This window comes from Hemicordylus capensis, chromosome 2 (assembly GCF_027244095.1).
Source record: "Hemicordylus capensis ecotype Gifberg chromosome 2, rHemCap1.1.pri, whole genome shotgun sequence".
Taxonomy (NCBI): Eukaryota; Metazoa; Chordata; class Lepidosauria; order Squamata; family Cordylidae; genus Hemicordylus; species Hemicordylus capensis.
Genome location: NC_069658.1, coordinates 129,774,926 through 129,791,330, shown reverse-complemented (window position 1 = coordinate 129,791,330; position 16,405 = coordinate 129,774,926). Strand labels below are relative to the sequence as shown.

Here is a 16,405-nt window from a genome sequence, read left to right as displayed (position 1 = left end):
ACGCAGTCAATAATTTGGAATGGAAAACCAGATTGAGGCTTGCACTAAAAGCAGAAGGAATCGAGAAAGTTATTAAAGCGGACACCCCCACCACCACCACCACCCGCAGATGGAACCACAGCTGCTGAGAAGACTGCCGAAGAAGAATGGCTACTCAAGGATTCTAAAGCTGGAGCTTTGATTGCAGCTTCTGTGAGTAAAAATTACCTTTATACGATATGTGATCTTGGAACCTCAAGGGAAATGCTAAGCAAGCTAGATTCCTTGCATATGACAAAGGGGTGGGCATACACCTTTAACTTGAGAAAGAAAATGCAGGATCTCCAGTATAAAGATGGGGACTGTTTTGCTACATATATGGGATTTCTGGAAGTTTCTTTTTTCAGTTTAAAGCGGCAGGGGAGGAATTTACAGAGAGTCAGAAGCTGGAAGCTCTGTTCCAAAGCATGCCTCCCAGCTATAGCATTATAATCGGCCAATTGGAAACCCACACCAATCAAAGCTTTGAGAAAGCAGTGGAAACATTATCTTCTGAAGCAAACAGAAGAAGAGTTTTGAATTCACGCTATGAAAGTGAATTGGCAAGTAACTTTGCTCTTAAAGCAACAATTGATCATTCCAGAGGAAAACCAAGGTGGGGAGGGAATGCTGCAAGAGGGAATTGCATGGGCCACCCACATTTACATACAAAGAGGTCTGGCTTCGTTGCCAAGGAAACTCAGTCCAGAGAGAGAGGTCACATGACCGCCAGCAGGGAGACTGCTCCTGAAATGAGGCCAACTGGGACGAATGCCTTTAGATGTTTTCTGTGTAACCAATTTGGCCACAAGGTGGCAAACTGTCCTAAGAAATAGACAAGAAGGACCAATTTTACTAAGAAGAATGTGTTTCAGGATTTTAAGTTTACAGAAAGATATTCAAACAAAAGCTTTAATATTTGCTTGATGCAAAGCGATGAAAAGTTTATTTTTGATTCTGGTTCTTCTGTTCATATATCAAATAATCTGGGTTTCTATATTGAACTGTTGGATATTCCTGAAGAGACTGTTTATTGGGGCAATAATACTACAATTAAAGCCAATAAGAAAGGCGAAGGAATTTTGTATTGTAAGTTACTGGATGGATCTGTTAAACCATTTTTTCTTAAAGATGTTTTGTATATCCCTGACTTCTCAAGGTCCTTGATTTCAATATCCAAGCTAGAGAAACAAAGCGGTGAACTGTATATTTAAAATGGACAACGTGTTATTACCCAGAATGGAGAAGTTTGCCTTGTAGGCTCTAAATCCAAAGGTCTTTATCGTGTGGAGGAGCAATCTACAGACAGAGAAAGACCAGCCCGGTCTAAACCTGAGGCATACCAGCCTAATGAAGTGAACCTTGCTAAGTCATGCCTGCATGAAAACTGCTTGCAACTGTGGCATAGACGCCTAGGACACTGGAGCTATGAGTCAATCCAGAACTTGAAGGAAAAGGGATTAGCTAATAGCATTGATTTTGTACCATGTGACATTGTAACTAAATGTGTTCGTTGTCTTGAGTCCAAAGCAGTTAACAAGCCATTTCCTAAGTAGAGTGAAAGGAAGACAGGAAGACCCCTGGAGCCGATCCACAGCGATATATCTGGACCACTACCAGCAACCATAGGTAATCAAAAATATTTTTTAACAATAAAAGATGATTTCTCACCATATTCAGTTGTGTTTCTACTAAAGGAGAAATCACAGATGCTCGAGAAACTGCAAGACTACGTGGCCATGGGAAGCAACAAATTGGGCTGGAAGCAAAAGATCCTGCGCACAGACAATGGAGAAAAATATATGTCCAGCACCACACAGCAGTTCCTGAGAGAACATGGAATCATGCATCAAACCACGGTAGCTTCCAACGCATCACAGAATGAAATGTCAGAAAACAGAAGTCTACTGTACACGGTAAGATGCATGCTTGCTGACGCACACCTCCCAAAGAAATTCTGGGGAGAAGGCATGACTGCTGCATACATACAAAACAGAATGCACACAAAGCCTATAGGAACAACACCATATGAACTTTGGCATGGTCATAAGCCGTCCATCTGTGTGTCTTTGGAAGCACGGCTTACTCGTAAATCCCAAAGGAAAAACGGACAAAGTAAGGGGCTAGGGCCACAAAAGGGATTTTTGTAGGCTACTCAGCACAATCCAAAGGCTACAGTATTCTGGATCCTGACACCAACAAGATAACCATAAGCAGAGCAGTGTATTTTGATGAGAATGAAAGAGCTACACCTTCAGAGGGGGCCTAGACTGAAGGAAGCAACCAGACAAAACACCCTGATGACTGGATTATGATTTCTGATCTCAGAGGAATTGAGGAGGAGGAGACAGCAGATCCAGATCCAACCACACTTGACACAGAGACCCCCAGCGATCCACCAGACTCAACTAAGATAATGGAAGAGACCACAGAGGGTGAAGTGAGGCAATCAATGCACTCAAACAGAGGTGTTCCAGCTCCGAGGCTGTCCTACCTCGCAAGAACGGCGGAACAACCAGAACCTTCATCATGGGAGGAAATATCCCAGCTACCACAACCAGAAGCCCAGAAGTGGAAACAAGCTGCAATTGAAGAGCTTGAGGCTCTACAGAAAAACAAAACCTGGACTCTTACTAAGTTACCTCCAGGAAGGAAAGTTATAGGCTGCAAATGGGTTTTCAAACACAAACATGATGCTGATGGTGAGATTCAGCGCTACAAAGCCAGATTAGTAGCAAAAGGATATTCACAGAAATATGGAGATGATTATGATGAAACCTTTGCACCGGTGGTTAAACATACCACAGTAAGCACTCTGTTAAGTATTGCTGTTAGCAAAGGAATGCATGTTGAACACCTAGACGTGAAAACTGCATTCTTGCATGGCGAACTGGAAGAGGACATTTACATGCAACCACCACCAGGTTCCTTAGAGAAAGGCAAAGAGGACTATGTATGCAAACTGCAAAAGAGCATTTATGCTTTAAAACAGGCTCCCAGAGCATGGAACATAAAACTAAATGATATGCTGCTTCAAGCAAACTTCTAAAGAAGCGTCGCGGATCCCTGCCTATACACGAAGTGCATAGATGGCAAGTGGACCTACATTTTGGTGTATGTTGATGATTTGATTCTTGCCTGAGAATCCAGATGACAGCAAGGAAATAATGCATCATCTGAACAGAGATGTGGAAGTCAAGTAACCTGGCAACATTGCACACGACTTGGGCATTCAAGTACAAAGAGAGAAAGATGGAAATTTCCTAATCAACCAAGAACAGAAAATTAAAGACTTGATAAACCTGCTCAGACTGGAAAATCCGAATCCTACACCAACTCCAATGGAAGTGAACTACATAAAGCAAGAAGATCAAACTGAGCCACTATCTGACAACCATGGATATCGTGAAGCATTGGGTAAGCTTTAATTCATTTGTACACTCACTAGGCCAGATATTAGCACAGCAGTTGGCTTACTTTGCAGAAAGACTGCATCACCAACAGTCAAGGACTGGAATGCAATTAAGAGACTTTTCAGGTACATAAAGGGTACTGCACACTTTAAGCTCAAGCTACCAGCTAACAGTCAACCAAAACTAGAAGCATACGTAGATGCAGACTGGGGTGGAGACCTAACAGAAAGGAAATCCCCCAGGGGTCACATAATTTTCAATGGAGATGGAGCCATAAGCTGGTCAGGCACAAAGCAAGACATAGTAGCATCATCAACCACTGAAGCGGAATACGTATCAACTGCACAGGGCAGTCACGAGATACAATGGCTGTGTCAACTACTGAAGGACCTAGGTACAGATGTACCACAGCCCATACCAGTGTATGAAGACAACCAAAGCTGCATTCAACTCTCCAAACAAGAATATGTAAAGGGGTGTACCAAACATATTGATGTGAAGTACCATGTAGTGAGAAGTCTGCAGAAGCATGGACTAATCAAGCTGATCTACTGCCCAACAAATGAAATGCTTGCAGACATACTCACTAAGCCACTACCAAGACCCCACTTTGAAAAGCTAAGAGAGAAAATGAATCTTGTGAACTGAGTCACGAGACATCCAGAGGGGGTGTTGGAAGTTAAAGGACTTTGCGCTGTCTCTTGTCTCAGACAGTGGAGGACAGACTAGTGAGGAAGAGGGCTAGAGGGTCAAGACATTGGTCACCCCTTCTCCACTGCTCTGACACTATCTCTTTGAAATGTAGATTGGTACTCTTAGGGATTAACTTCCTTCCTCTCTCTCTTCCCTACCTGCCCTTCTACCTTGCAACATGGAAAGCCTCTCTCCCTTCACCATGTGTGCAGAGAAGATGCAGAATCCATCTACATCCAGCTAGATAGATAGATTAGCGATCCTATCTAGAATGGAGTTCCTTAATAAATGCCTTTTATATTGATTTGAAACTATGAATTGGCTCCAAGTTACTTTACTATCAGCATACATGCATGCCTAACTAAATCCGCTGTGTTGTGCCTCTGTGCACTCTGCTATAATGAGAAAGGGATTCTCTCAACACAGAGAATTTCCAGCAGCCATGACGACTATGGGCCTATCCCAAGTGGTCTTGGAGCCTACGCATATTGCTAGTCACACGTTTGATTTGGTCTTTCACTCTGATCAAGGTGGTGTTCCGTGGGTGGGGAATCCTGTGATTTCCCCATTGTCATGGACGGACTACCATCTGGTTAAGGTTGGACTCACAATCGCTTCCCACCTTCACAGGGGCGAGGGACCTATTAGGATGATCTACCCGAGAAGGTTATTGGATCCAACAGGATTGCTAGAAGCCTTGGCGCAATTTAGTGTTGGTTCTGCTGGTGATCCTGTTGATGCCCTTGTGGAGAATTGGAACAGCAAACTCACTGGGGCAGTAGACATGATTGCTCCTAAGCGTCCTCTCTGACCTGATTCAAAACTGACCCCTTGTTATACAGAAGAACTACGGGCAGAGGCGTAACCAGGGGGAGGCATGCAACTGCAGGAGGTGCCAAATGGCTACCGTGCCACATCCCCAAGCACCACCACACACATGCAAATATATATTTTTAATTTTTTTTATTTTCCTCCTTCAATCTCAGTGGGCGCCACCGGGCAGGTGGCTACCGCCACTGTCCTCACCCCCTACTCCCCAGGCGCGAGTTGCAAGGTCTTAGTCTGGGCAGCGGGCGGGCGCTCTCCCATTGATTGGCTGGAGAGCGTGTGCTACGCCCCCACCCCGGAATCAGTCCTAACCAGCCTGCGCGCAGGGGACAACCACATGGGTTGGATGGAGGGAGACCAGCAGCAGCGTGCTGTTCGTTACTCATGTTGTGTGTGCTGCCTGCCTACATTCATTGAGTTGGTTGGATTTGGAGGTTCCCGTTTTTCATTGAGTTGTTGCTGATTGATTCATCTTGCACAGACGTACACACTGCCCCAGTGAGTCCAAACTTAGTAAGTGTAAGCCACTTTCAAATGCAAAGATGTGATTATCTCTCTCTTGTTGTGTGTGTGTCCGTGGGGTTCCCAGTGTGTGCCCAGGGTGGGGGGAACACTTGGATCATCTGTCGCTGAGAGTGGTGCTTACTTTAGCAGGATTTAATTTGCTCCCACCCCCCCTTTTTAATGGAGATGTTTGCTGGTGCTGTAAAAGCAGAGGGAGAAAATTATATTTTTCGCAGGAGTCCTTGATTTGGGCGGACAGTTCATGTTAGACTCTGTTCTGAATATTTTTGCCTCGGGGGCATGCGTTTAGCCACCATTCAGAGCAAGTGTCTCTACATGCGAACAACAGCTGCTTGTGGGGGAGCAGTGGTGGTTGGGCTGTGCGTTTCCCTTCTTCACGAAATCGCAATGGCTGCCAGCAGAGGCAACCCCCACCCCGTTGTTGCCCAGCCCTGAGGGAAGCTCCCCCCCCGTGCGCCGTTTTGCCGCCATTCAAAGCAGCGCGTGCAGGCGGTTGGTGCCTGCTCCGCTTTGCCGCCTGCTGCTGCTCATGCCTTCCTCCCTCCCTTGCCCCCCAATGGGGCGCCGTGGCCCTGCTGCTCAGGGCGACCACAATGGGGTGCCGCCGTGGGTACTGGAGGACGACTGTGGGGCGGCAGACGGAGCACACGATTTAGGACTCGGAGCGCTACACAGACCTCCCTCCGGCGTCCTCCACTCGCATCTGCCCCCTCAACAAGTGCTCTCCTCGTTCTTCCTTCTAGGACACAGAGCTTGCTCTGCTCTGCTCTAGTAAGCCGTTGAATACGCAGGCTTCGGCTTTGTGAGTATTAGTTTCTCCCCAAACTACTTGTTTCAACAGGGGTACTTGTATAAGAGGGATTTGGCAGCCTTTGAGTGTCCCCACCCCACCTTATATGTTTTCGCTTGTGATTCTGTTGCTGTTGATTTGCTCTTATATCACGTCCAGTTTGAGCCAAATCCCTTCTCCCTTTAAAAAATAATAATAATTTAGGTGTTTGTGCTTGTTCTGTAGTTAGTTGATTTTAGAACTGTTAGTTTTAGGCAGTGGAAGCTAGGAATATTGGGGAAAGGAAGGAGCCTCAGTCTAAACAAATTAAAATGGGTAACTAATTTTATTGCTTGTGAAACAAGTAGTTTGGCTTCAAACTCAGGGATGGAAGGGAGGAGAGGAGGAAGGTCTGTGTCGTGCACCCCATGATCCTCCCTCCCTCTGTTACCCGTGAATCTAAGCCTTTCATACTGATCTACAGGTGAAACTCGGAAAATTAGAATATCGTGCAAAAGTCCATTTATTTCAGTAATGCAAATTAAAAGGTGAAACTGATATATGAGACAGACGCATTACATGCAAAGCGAGATAAGTCAAGCCTTAATTTGTTATAATTGTGATGATCATGGCATACAGCTCATGAAAACCCCAAATCCACAATCCCAAAAATTCGAATATTACATGGAACCAAGAAGACAAGGATTGTAGAATAGAACAATATCGGACTTCTGAAAAGTATAAGCATGCATATGTATTCAGTACTTGGTTTGGGCCCCTTTTGCAGCAATTACTGCCTCAATGCGGCGTGGCATGGATGCTATCAGCCTGTGGCACTGATGAGGTATTATGGAAGACCAGGATGCTTCATTAGCGGCCTTCAGCTCTTCTGCATTGTTTGGTCTCATGTCTCATGTCTCTCATCCTTCTCTTGGCAATGCCCCATAGATTCTCTATGGGGTCAGGTCAGGCGAGTTTGCTGGCCAATCAAGCACAGTACACTGTATACTTTTCAGAGGTCCGATATTGTTCTATTCTACAATCCTTGTCTTCTTGGTTCCATGTAATATTCTAATTTTCTGGGATTGTGGATTTGGGGTTTTCATGAGCTGTATGCCATGATCATCACAATTATAACAAATTAAGGCTTGACTTATCTCGCTTTGCATGTAATGCGTCTGTCTCATATATCAGTTTCACCTTTTAATTTGCATTACTGAAATTAATGGACTTTTGCACGATATTCTAATTTTCCAAGTTTCACCTGTATATGTATTGATCCTAGGGTATATAGTTAATGGAGAACTGAGCTCTTGCTACACCATTTTGATGGTAGCTGAAGAGAGCAAGAGTTTCCTCCATCTTGTATTCCTGAATGTATGTCAGTGAGAAAGAATCTGCTTAGTATTCTTTGGTTCTCATACTCTGTGCCTTGCAGACCTTGTAACTTACAACATAGTATGTATTCTCTATGCCTTGCTTTGTTCTGGCCTACTGGTCAGGAGAGGTGATGATGCTGGTATCTGAACTGCCTCCTTGAATGCTGCATAAGTACTCTTTTAACAATGGTAGTATTGTAAGCCTGTTAGCATAATATGAAGTTGTACGGCCGGACTACCTAGCTGGTTTGTTGTGAATGATGATGTATTCAGATGTATCAATTATTGTATAAAAGCTTTGGACGGACACCATCTTGGGTCCCGTCTTGTCTTTGGGAGCTATCCCCTAGACGGCCACTTTTTTAACTCTGCAGAATTCAATAAAGCTTATTTGAACTATAAAGTTTTCTCCTCCTTGGTATGTACAAAATTGGCTATCGTCTACCAAGTAGATAGTAACTCGTTTGTTAACATTTGGGGGCTCATCTGCCGGGATCAAGCGAGGCGGCTTCCTCAGCCTCGCACTACTTGGCCTGTGAGCAGCCCCTCTGGGTCTCCTTGACAGCTGGGCAGCACGCACCGGCATCCCTTTGTCCGGAGTCCAGCTTTCGAGGAGGCCAGCTTGAGGCACCCTCCAGCACTTTAGAGTGACGCCAATAGAGGAAAAACTTTCCACCTTTCAAATACTTCTCCATGGGTCCAAGAACACAGGTAAGAAATAAAGTCCCTCCTAGACATTCCTGGCATGTGACTGGTTGGTTCCCGGGTAGTCCGCGGGGCTTGGGGAGAGTTGGCCGGCCATCCCTGGGGTCCGTGTGGTACCAGGGGAACACGGCCCACGAGTTGCAAACAATTTGTTGGGTGCTCATCCCCACTTGGTCGAAAACTGCCAGTGGCACCAGGGGTCGGCTGACCAGTTCTCCCAGGACTGAGTCCATCATGATAGGGAACACGGTGCAGTGAGGCCGGCAGCAGATAGGCTATGGTGCTCAGGTGCACCAAGTAGGTTCGTCACCGTAAGACCGGAATGAGAGGGCAATGGGTTCCTGTGTATCGAAGCGCAAAGAGATGTCTTGCACCCTGTTGCAGAGTATTCTTAAGGGTTGGAATCAGTATGGGGAAACTTGAGCTCAGGAAGAGCAGAATGACTATGTATTGCCGTGATCAATGGCAGTACTATGCCCTGTCAGGAGTAGTACTGTCTGTGGCCCTCAGAAGGTTCATATGATTACCTAACAATTTTGCAATTGTTGTTCTGCTCAAGAGCTGGTAAAATTGTGGAGCATCAGTATGCTCAAAGGTACTCCCTGATTCGGTCCCCGAGGACTATGATTCAGAGGAACGGATGATTGCATTTTGCTAAAATCATGATGCCTGTGTTATGTTTCTAAGCTCAGCAGCTACTTGCTGCTTCAACAGAGAGGAAAGAGCGGGGAACAAGGGGAAAAGCACTCACCACTGCATGCACTGTTAAAATGCATGCAGGCAGGATGGAACTCCTGAAAGAAATGTGTCTCTTGTTGATACTTCCTGTTGCTACTCTGTCTCATTGCAACTGTCACCCCTATGCTGCTAGATGGGGGTGGAATCATGCCGCTTTTGCAAGCTCTGATTCCAAGTCAAGAGGAGATTGAATTTTGTGTCCATGCTCTGCTGGCTCAAGCTGCCCACTCAGCTCTGCTGCCAAGCAACATAGTACATCAGGGCTCCTCCACCCCTGTGCTGCTACCTCTACTGTTAAAAAAACTTGCAGACATTCTTTGGTAGCTTCTCTCTCTTGGGAACAAAGGTTGCTTTGTTTCCCTTTTTCCTTCTTCCTTCCTTCAACTGCTTGCAGTTGGGGAGAAGAGGAGAAAAAGAAGTGGGGAATAGTGGAAGAAAGGAATGTGCAATGTCTTAACGATTTTGGTTGGGAAATGATAAAAAGGTTTAATGGCACTTGTAAGTTAAAAGAGAAGGTAAGCTGAATTACAGACTGTTTTGTGAAAGACTGTAATAACTTTTGCCCTGTTTGAGTTACTTTGCTAACTGAGTTCTATGGCTAAATGATTGTGTGCCCTAAATATGTTTAGGTGTTATAAAATCCTCTGTGATTCTGAAGAACAAAAGGTGTAGATTTACAGGCTACTTGAAAATGGATGTTTTCTGTTCTGTAAGCCTTAAACATGTTAAAACCACAGCATTGTTTTGTTCACACAAGAATGTAGTGTGACTGCGCCTATTAATGCCTTATGTTAATTCCAGGGGTGATTTGTGTGTGTTCTGAGCGGGAGCCCAGATAGGCTCCGGTGAAGATTTTGTTCCTGAAAACTTTATTCCTGTTTAGTCCTGTGCAGGATTCCTCATTTTGTTAAAATGCCATGAGCTGGGGCCAAAAACCCCATCATCTCTGTGCAGATGGGACTTTTGTTGTGTTTGTGAATATGTAGAACTTGCTCTGATAATTGAATATCAGAATTCAGTTACCATATCAATGGAAAAATTGGTTGTGGCCTGAATGGCAGAAGGAGCTTTCGGCAGTCCCAACTGGCCAACTGGGATGCTGAGGTTTTCCTTCTTTGCAGGTCCTCCCGATAACAACTTGATTATGTTGTCTCTGTCATTCAGATGCAAATGTTTTTGCCAAATGTGATTTTACACTGTAGTGCTGACTTTTGTGGAACTACAAGTCTGTGATACTTTCTTGAGCTAAAGGGAGGCTGTATATGGGAAAGCTTTGTGTAAGTGCATAGATACACCAAGCAGGCATATCTCCTTGGCAAGAGAGAAAGGGGGGGCTCTTAAGTTCCTCTAACTTTGTTTAAGTTTCTCTGTATATACTGTACATGGGAAAGTGTCTCCAACATGGAGTCGGTCGAATTCAGGGAGCCCAAACTGGAAATTCTCCCCTCACCTGTTTCTTCCAACTACAGTAGGTTCCCAGTAAATGATGTTAAATCTGCCCACCTGAGGAGGGAAGTTCTCTGAACAGTAGTTTGTTATTGTGGGTGAGAAGAAAAAGGGATTTAAAGTCAAATAGTCAAATGGAGTTATTATTTTATATTTCTGCAATATCTATGCAATACTTCTGCTAACTGATCTTGATGTAAACTAAGAGTATTGTCAAATGGTCTATGGCTTAAGTTTTAAATTTGTCTCACTGCCAGCCTTGCCTTTGCCTTCACAGTAGTTGAACCTTTAAATTCCAGAACCCAGACGGAAGATTTGAAGAAATGAGAAATTTCGATTTTATAACTCCTGCAAGTGGCAGGGAGTTCCAAAGTACCGGTTTGCAATTCACCTTAGAAACTTCCCTGCTAAAGGGGATTAGTCTTTTTGTGTGTGCAATTAGAGGGGCAGTAGATGGCTGAATCCCTCACACATGACCAAATATCATGTGACTTTGGTGGGGAATCCTGGGGTTTCCATGGCTACTACTTTTGTTCTTAATCCAGCTACTTTACTTCCTTTTGAGCCTACAGAAGACCAAGAACATGATTGTTTGCAAGCTGTGGACTGCACCTATGCCAAGCCGTCCTGATCTTAAAGATGAACCTCTCCAAAATGCAGACGTTGATCTGTACACAGATGGAGGCAGCTTCATGTAAGATGGACAACGTAAGCTGGCTATGCAGTAGTGACTAACCATGAAGTTCTGGTGGTGAAATCTCTTTCTCCTGGTATCTCAGCACAGCTTGGAGAGCTCATCGCCTTCAAGGTAATTTTTACACAACACATGGGGCCACTTGGAAAGAAAGAAGATCTTTAACAGTGGGAAACAAGGAAGTAAAGTATGGGACACAGATATGAGAACTCTAGACTGCTGTTACACTACTAGCAGAGGTTGCAGTCATCCATAGCAGAGGTCACCAGAGGGAAATGACCCAGTGACAAAGGGTAATTGGATGGCAGATGCTGCAGCTAAAAACGCTGCTCCTTCTATTCCTGTTTCCAAGCATCTTTGATTCCTGTGTTAACAATCTTGGCACAACCCCCCACATATTCAGAAAAAGGACACTGACTTTGCACCACAGCAGGGGGCGCATTTAGAAGAGGATGGCTGGTGAAGAACAGCAGATGGATGTGGAATTCTTCCAGATCCAATCCTTAGGTTTTTCCTAGTCAATACAAAGACACTTTTATGCCTCTTGGATGTACCCTTTTGCAGAACATGTGGCAACAGCCTGTGTAATTTGTGTAGTAAACAATCCTACTTTACCAAGGTATAGTATCTCACTGGGCATGCCAAGTCAGGTAATGCCCAAGCTGTGGGTTGACAGAGGGCAAGGATTGACTTTACCTGTGTGGGATATCTTTTTCCTTGTCTCGAGAGGTTGTTTTCACTTTAGAGAAATGTCAAACCCAAACTTGTATCCATCAGTGACTTGTTAATTATAAGGCTGAAGACGGAGAGCTGGAACATTATTTGCACGTGGCTTAGATGGGGATGGTGAAAATCCCAAAGGCTAGATGTTACTGATGGATCATCCTTTTATGGAGAATGAAGTCAGGTACACTGGATGGAGATCGAATGCCCTGACAGAAGTCCATGAGTTTGTTGGCAGCCAACACAGTGTACTGGTTAGAGTGTTGAACTAGAACTGGGGAGACCCAAATTCAGGTCCTCATTCGACCAAGACACTTGCAGTCACTTCTCTCACAACCTGGCCTGGCCTGCCTCAAAGGGTTGCCATGAGGCTACATGGAAACCAGACTTTGTCAGTAGTCACACTCAGACGGCCTATGTGGAATTCAAGCGCTGGAATTTATGTTGTAGCCTCTCAAGTGAAGACTATGTTTGACCTGTTAGGCCTGCTTTAGTGTCTCCTCAAAGCCACAAACCCACAAGGGGAGTGAAAACGTGGGCACCTTTTTCTTGTGAACATTTGCAACTGTCATTTTTGCTTGGATTAAAGCCAAAGGAGGACATCATCCTCTGTTTTGGACTGACGGGGAAAGGAGCCAGGGCAAACAGGCAAGACACAAAACATGATTGGGAAACTATGCCAAAGGACCAAGTTGACAATGGCCTCAGGTTTTATTCATTCTGTTATTTGCCTTGAAAGTTTTATAACCTTTCTCCTTTGGAAATGGTACCCACTTGTGTTGCCAGGGACCTGATCCCAGGATGCTATCCCTACCCGGGGGAGGGAATTGTTGGTAACTCACTTGCCTATCTTTCTCCCAAGTAAGCAGGTTTGCAACCAACTGTGTCTTGAACTATCTTTCCAAGAAGGACTCGTCTTCTCCAGATCTGTATGTGACCCGGAACAATGGTCAAGTGCGAGGGAAGCAGTACCTGGTCCTGGATTCTTCCATCCAATTGTCAAGGAAGTCCCCAGAGGACAACTCTGACCTGGAGCAGGCTGGGATGCCTGCCGTCAACAGCAGTTGCCTGAGGGGGGTCCCTGTTTGCATTTCCAGTCTAGGCCAATGGTGATGGAACGTCCATTGGCTGCCCTGTCTTGTGTTCGAGGAAGAGGCCCTGATGCAAGTTTCCTGTTCCTGCTCCTCCTGCATCCCAGAGTGCTGTGGGTGAAGATTTGATGCCAAATACCTGAGGAGTACCTCATGGCTAACAGGCTACCCAAATATCCAACTGCCCCTGGATTATTTGCTACCTCAAGAAGCTACTAAGGGGTGGGTGGGAGTTGATTTGTTGATTTGCTCCACTTCCTTTGATTTGCTCCACTTCCTTGTGGTGACTATGTGCTGCTATTATTGCAGAACTCCAACTGGTGGGTACTGTGGGGGAGATCAGAAGATGCCTACATCCTGTGCCAATCATCTTACTGTCCTACCCAAGGCATCTACCTGTAAGTCTGCACCTTTCTCCAACTTGAAGGTTCTTTTGTGCTCTATGGACATTATTTGAGACTTCCTAGGCCTGTTCTGTATGTGAGAAAACTGGCTAGCTAAAGTTTTATCTGTTAATTTCCTGAGCACCTATACTTGTTATCTGATGTGACTGTAAGTATACCTGATTCTAAAATGATACTATTTATCATTGTCATTGCTTTCCATGAGCTAATAATCCATTAATTACCAGAAGCCCTTGGCTCCACAAAGCTCTCTGCACAATCATTCCTGGAATTGGAATGTCAGACCCAGAAAGGGGTGTATCAAGTACTTCTGGTGAAATGGAATTGGCTTGGAATGCAGCTGTAAATGCTATTGATGTTGTGTATGCATTCTTGACAATTTGGGGACTGATTATGATTGAAAAAAATGTATGATGGTTTCTGTATTTATGATAGTTTTGATACTTGCCTTATGCAGTGTATTGGAAAATGTTATCAGGAAGATTCAGAGAACCACCAGAGGCTTTTATCTATTACAGACAGAACAAAACCAAAGCCCATACTTATGTGGTTTGGATAAAAGAGTTAACCCATGGTTAGTATGGGTCCTGAAATCAGGCTTTCCAGGTTCAGATTCTTAGATAAACACCCCAGGACACCCACATAGGGAAGTCCTACCTAAATTGGCAAAGAAGGTTATCTCAGGAGATAGACTTGGTATGGTAAAGATTCCTGGATATGTGATCGGTGGAGAGGTGTTGGTCATGCTTGTTACTGTATACTGTTGTATTTTGATTTCCATAATGATGTCTATGGGTAATACAAGGAGCATGCCAAGGCCTGAAGTAGCTCAATATCTTCATGAGTGATAGTGAGGCATGAAAAAGGAGCATGTGGTTGCACTTTTTGGCCTCAAGTGGGGAATGTTACCCGTCAATCTAAGCCTTTCATATTGATCTATATGTATTGATCCTAGGATACATAGTTAATGGAGAACTGAGCTCTTGCTACACCATTTTGATGGTAGCTGAAGAGAGCAAGAGTCCCCTCCATCTTGTATTCCTGAATGTATGTCAGTGGAAAAGAATCTGCTTACTATGCTTTGGTTCTCATACTCTGTGCCTTGCAGACCTTGTAACTTGCAACATAGTATGTATTCTCTATGCCTTGCTTTGTTCTGGCCTACTGGTCAGGAGAGGTGATGATGCTGGTATCTGAACTGCCTCCTAGAGGCTGCATAAGCACTCCTTTAACAACGGTAGTATTGTAAGCCTGTTGGCCTAATATGAAGTTGTACGGCCGGACTACCTAGCTGGTTTGTTGTGAATGATGATGTATTCAGATGTATCAATTGTTGTATAAAAGCTTTGGACGAACACCATCTTGGGTCTGTCTTGTCTTTGGGAACTATCCCCTAGACGGCCACTTTGTTAACTCTTCAGAATTCAATAAAGCTTATTTGAACTATAAAGTTTTCTCCTCCTTGGTATGTACAAAATTGGCTATCGTCTACCAAGTAGATAGTAACCCATTGGTTAACACCTCCCTCCCCTGCTCACAAAGCTAGCCGAAGTCTGCGTATTCAGCGGCTTACTAGAGCAGAGCAGAGAGAGCAGAGCAAGCTCTGCATCCTAGAAGGAAGAACGAGGAGAGCGCTTGTTGAGGGGGCAGATGCGAGTGGAGGAGAATGGAGGGAGGTCTGTGTAGCGCTCCGAGTCCTAAATCATGTGCTCCGTCTGCCGCCCCACAGTCCTCCTCCAGTACCCACGGCGGCACCCCATTGCGGTCGTCCTGAGCAGCAGGGCCGCGGCGCCCCACTCGGTGTTAGGAAGGAAGGCATGAGCAGCAGCAGGCAAAGTGGAGCAGGCACCAACCGCCTGCACGCACTGCTTCGAGTTGTGGCAAAACGGCCGCGTGGGGGGTGGGGTGGGAGCTTCCCCCAGGGTTGGGCAACAACAGGAGGGGGGGGGGTTGCCGCTGCTGGCGGCCGTTGCGAGTCCGTGAAGGGGAATGCACAGCCCGACCACCTCCGCCCTCCCCCAGCCCAAGCAGCCTTTGTTCGCATGTAGGGACTCTTCCTCTGAATGGTGGCTAAACGCATAGGAGGAAATATTCAGAGCAGAGTCTAACATGAACTGGACTCGACTCAAGGACTCTTGCGAAAAATATCTTTCTCCCTCTGCTTTTACAGCACCGGCAAACATCTCCATTAAAAAGTGTGGTTAGTGCGTGGGTGGGTGGGGGGAATAACAGGCATATTAATTCTTGCTAAAGTGACACATTTCCAGTGGGGGTTAGTCCACAGGCACAACACACAGAAAACAGGAGCTTTGTGTCACTACTCACTATACAGATTATTGTGATATGAGCTTTTTAGTGCACAGGAAGGTTTTTGCCAGAGTGAATCAGTCGCCCCTCTCTTTCTAATAATGAAAGTTGTTGTTAAAGAAGCAAGGGGGCGGGGGGGGGGGAGAGAGAGAGAGAGAGAGAATTGTTTATCTCATTTCAGACTCAGTAATAAATGACCTATCAACTTTTTTTTTTTAAAGAAACCAGAGCAAAAGAACCAAAGACATTCCTGCTCTTCAAAGTCCACCCTCTTTTTCACACTCATGCACTTAGGAGAGCGTCTCCTCAAGTTGTAAGAGAATTTAATTTGGGAGCAGGGCTGTAAATGACAATCTTGGGCTGGGTGGGAAAGTACATGCATTCCTGAGCACAACTCTTAAATGACCATGTTTAAGCTACATATGAACATTCTGGGACAATGTAAAATAGAATCAGAGACACTGGACCACCTCTTTTTGGTGTAGGAGTGTGTAAGCTGTCCAGTTACACAGAATGCTTCAAAAAGTAGACTGGGGAGGCATTGCTATCAAAAGCAATGCTTTACCCACCAACTAGAACAGTCCCTTTCATCATGACACTCAAATTGCATCATCCTTACAGGAAGAAAATGACACCCAAAGAAATAAAAAGAGAATAACTGGTTGGTTTTAA

At 45.0% G+C, this 16,405-nt stretch overlaps 1 long non-coding RNA gene across 1 annotated transcript; it reads left to right on the top strand.

Moving 5' to 3' along the window:
* Positions 1–9,261: 9,261 nt before the first annotated feature.
* Positions 9,262–14,781, top strand: LOC128341824 (uncharacterized). Its single transcript, XR_008314608.1, has 2 exons — positions 9,262–11,827; positions 11,956–14,781. It is a non-coding gene; the product is annotated as an uncharacterized LOC128341824 (long non-coding RNA).
* Positions 14,782–16,405: the final 1,624 nt, after the last annotated feature.